The sequence below is a fragment of the Ostrea edulis genome, chromosome 4, assembly GCF_947568905.1.
Source record: "Ostrea edulis chromosome 4, xbOstEdul1.1, whole genome shotgun sequence".
Classification (NCBI taxonomy): Eukaryota; Metazoa; Mollusca; class Bivalvia; order Ostreida; family Ostreidae; genus Ostrea; species Ostrea edulis.
This window is the reverse complement of record NC_079167.1, coordinates 70,812,222-70,815,499: the sequence shown is the minus strand read 5'-3', so window position 1 is coordinate 70,815,499 and position 3,278 is coordinate 70,812,222. Positions and strand designations below refer to the sequence as shown.

At 31.8% G+C, this 3,278-nt stretch overlaps 1 long non-coding RNA gene across 1 annotated transcript in view; it reads right to left on the bottom strand.

Moving 5' to 3' along the window:
• Window positions 1-242: 242 nt before the first annotated feature.
• The window catches only part of LOC125670762 (uncharacterized), a 15,326-nt gene continuing 12,290 nt past the window's right edge, over window positions 243-3,278 (bottom strand). Inside the window, exons 2-3 of the long non-coding RNA XR_007368379.2 lie at window positions 700-799; window positions 243-573 (exon numbers count right to left, since the gene is read on the bottom strand). This is a non-coding gene — a long non-coding RNA (uncharacterized LOC125670762). The remainder of the gene's footprint in view (window positions 574-699; window positions 800-3,278) is intronic.

Below are 3,278 nucleotides of genomic sequence, written 5' to 3'. Positions count from 1 at the left end.
AAATTTTTGAGTAACAAAACATCGTCTATATATTAGCGTTTACTCAGTCTATTTTGTGTCTTTTCAACTGTTATACCCTTTCACAAGATAAAATCTTCTGAATTTAGATATAAACTGCTTCAAAGATGACAAAATGGCAATATAAAAGAAAGGCAAAATATGCTGACTCTTGGAAGAATAAAAAGTTGATCTTTGTCACTATGGCAATGATAACACTCAGTAATTAATCACATAAATCAATGTAAATTGCTAAATATTTTTTATTCAGAAATTACTTTCAAATTAACAATGCATCAAAGTATCATGACGTGAAACTATATATGCAAAGACAGTTTGATATCTACCAAATAAAGCAACATTCCAATGGTTAATGGTTCAGATCCGTCTCAAATAAAGCAACATTCCAATGGTTAATGGTTCAGATCCGTCTCAAATAAAGCAACATTCCAATGGTTAATGGTTCAGATCCGTCTCAAATAAAGCAACATTCCAATGGTTAATGGTTCAGATCCGTCTCTCGTTGCAACGTGCTCATTTCCAGCGAATCTGGGTTTTTTTCTTTCTGTATCAGCTCTTTACAGCGTAAATAAATAGAAAATAATATGACATTTCCTCCTCCAACAAGTAGCAGAGCATCATCTCTACTACCAGTACTATGAAGTGTCAAGTGTGAAATTTACAAAATTATTGTTAATCTACCTTGCAAAATCATTGAGCATCTTCTGGTTTTTCTCTTCGGTCAGCCCAAGCATTTTGACTCTAGCTGGTAACTACGGAAGCCCATTAGTGCAAACCAAAACTAAATAAAAAACGAAATTATTATATAAAAAACGAAATTATTCTATAAAAAACGAAATTATTAAATAAAAAACGAAATTATTATATAAAAAACGAAATTATTATATAAAAAACGAAAATATTAAATAAAAAACCAAAACTAAATAAAAAACGAAATTATTATATAAAAAACGAAATTATTAAATAAGAAAAGGAACGTACTGTACTGATGTGAACTGATACATGTAAGTCATTAATTCTGCATGACACGGCAAAGTATTCAGTACTTGGCATAAACGAAGGCCACCTGGCACCAGTTTTAGCAGCCACACTGGTACACACCGTATCACACCACCGAAACTTAATTAGTGTAAAATCAAGTGATTGTTGAGGTACCTGACTGATGGGAGCCATATATTTTCTTACTTATACACGGTCAGCTAGCCTATGATATCACACCACTCTACACAAACATGCAATTTGAGGAATTAATGACTGCAGTAGAAACATACTACAGTAAATTGGACAAATCTGTCTATGCAATAAATACATCATTCACTGGCGATCTGAGCCTACTCTTCAGATTAATTTTGGGAAATAATACTTTCAAATTTAATTCAAAAGTTTATAAACAGATATTTGGATGTGTTATAAGGGTCTAAATGCTCCCCATCTGTATGCGATATCCGACTACATCAGATAACCAAGGATTTCCAGGTAAACATCGCATAACGTACCAAGTGCGTTATCATGACGATGGCTTTATTTTATTATGTTCATGGTGAAGAAAAAGAAATCCGGCCATGATTTATTCGCTATAGCAAATTCTGCTCATCAACTACTTAAGTTCAAGTGTGAAATATCTGTAAATAAAATGCATTTCTTGGGCAGTACGATGTATAAAGGAAAGTGATTTGAGGCAACTCGCATTCTAGATTTGAAAACGTACATCAAACCTACAAATTGGAACGAAAAAGTGCACATAATCCTTCAGTTTATAAGGGATTTATAAAAGGTGAAACTATTTGCCATATTTACTGGTAAATTAGCCGACGAATATACCACTTTATCTTAGAATGTAAATTACTATCCGCTCTACGGAAAGAATTTTGGGTTCCTAGATATTGTCATGTACCAAATACACTGAAATGTAGAGAGTTAATGACAACATGAAACCTAAAACAGTTTTTAAAAAAAGCAACTATGTATATCCATAAGTTAGTCTGCTGTCCTTCCTAAGATGTATATATATTAAATTATATGCATTATGTCCTCCACCTTTATTTTGTGCTAATGCACATACATGTGTATGTATTAATTATATACTTGTACCCTTGCCAATGTTGTTTAAATACTAACTTATATATTTGTGTACCTCGTGTACCATTGTATGAATGATTTGAGTGAATAAATTAATTGAAATGATTGAAGAAATGTTTAAAGATTTCAAAACAAACCCTCTAAAGAGGGGCTATAGTGATAATTAAATCAATAAAAAAAAAGTACAAGTGGTACTTGATAACTACGATCGAGCCACCTCTGTTATCGGGTGTAAATAAAAGCAAAAAACCGGGTATACCCCTTGTTTTTATCACCAAATACAACCCACCAAAAAGCAAAAGCTTTTAAATTAACGGCACACCCTCCAGAGAGACAAAGACGTTTTCTCTGTTCTACATTGTACCTATAGTGTAGTTCATACCAACGCAATAAAAATTTAAGGGATATGCTCACACCTTCATTTCAGAATAATCAACCTGCATGATAATTGTGAAGTGCAAATAGACTTCTGATGAGGCGGATCTGTATGTAGCTAAACTTCAATCTATCGATCAATCCAATCAATTTGCTCAATTTTCACACCGCCGAAACACTTAATTAGTGTAGAGTCAAGTGATTGTGGAGGTATGTGGCTGATGGGAGTCATATATATTCTTAGATTTATGGGGGCTAGTGTTGAAGTAATTTTGGAGAAATCCTGTAATCCGATACACGAGGTTTGGGACCTTTCAGCGAACATAGTAGATAAACGTGTAGTGAATGGATAAGTTGGCTAATTTGTAATGTCATTAGATTTCTGTAAAACTCCATTGGCGATGATGAAATCGCAGTAAATCAAAGAATTAGGAGCCATGTTTCCTTCCTTGTTAAGCTCCACTGACACACACACATTATATTCTCAAAAACTGTTCTTGATTTCGTTTTTTATGTAATATTTTCGTTTTTATTTATTAATTTCGTTCTTTATTTAATAATTTCGTTTTTTATATAAGAATTTCGTTTTTTATATAATGATTTCGTTTTTTATATAATAATTTCGTTTTTTATTTAGTTTTCGTTTTTTATATAATAATTTCGTTTTTTATTTAATAATTTTGTTTTTTATAGAATAATTTCGCTTTTTATATAATAATTTCGTTTTTTATTTAGTTTTGGTTTGCACTAATGGGCTTCCGTAGGTAACCCTGGAAATGATAAAAATAAAACAAAAGTAAGCATTC